Source organism: Argentina silus, assembly GCF_951799395.1.
Source record: "Argentina silus genome assembly, chromosome: 5".
In the NCBI taxonomy this organism is placed as follows: Eukaryota; Metazoa; Chordata; class Actinopteri; order Argentiniformes; family Argentinidae; genus Argentina; species Argentina silus.
Window position 1 is genome coordinate 17,598,531 of NC_139659.1, and position 791 is coordinate 17,599,321.

The following is a 791-nucleotide window of genomic DNA, read 5'->3' on the forward strand; positions in this document are numbered from 1 at the left end:
TCTGTCAGTAACACACACACACACACACACACACACACACACACACACTCTCTCTCTCTCTCTCTCTCGCTCTCTCTCTCATGCTTCTAACTCTGACTACTAACACACAGACACACACACACACCACACTACTGTATATCACTCTGCATGTGTCCTCCTGATTTTGCATACAACTTTCATCCTTCCATTCCACTTATACCCATTCAGGTATCACAGATATTGTTCCTATGCCCCTTCTGAAACAAATGCATGTAAGTACGAGAAGGCATGAAACTTATAGTCAGGTTTGTAGCCAAGTTTGTAGTCAGGCACATGCACTGAGAGACTCAAACAGTCTGACAACAACCATCAATCTCAGTCTAAAACATTGGAGTGTCCCTCAAAGATATACACAACAAATCAGAGACGATAGTGCAACAATAACCCCTGAACATTAAATAATGATGACCAGATAAATGTGGATAAATGTTTATTCTCTGGTAATTGGCGACAGATTAGACAGAATGTCTTTCTCAGTATTGTGTAACTCGAAAACAAATTGTCAATGAATCAAACCACAAATGTTTCACATGAAAATACTTTCATTGTTTTTGAGAGGTTACATGGTCCCTTGAACAAACTTAGCTATTTTCCCAGAGCGAGATTGAGGGCTGAGGAGATTTATGTATGTACAGTTTGTTTTTGAGGCATCACAGACGCTCTTTAACCAAGATGGTTGCACAGAGATGGTGATATACTATATTGCTCATGCTATGTATGTAAATCTTTTATGGATGAAACATTCTGTGGTA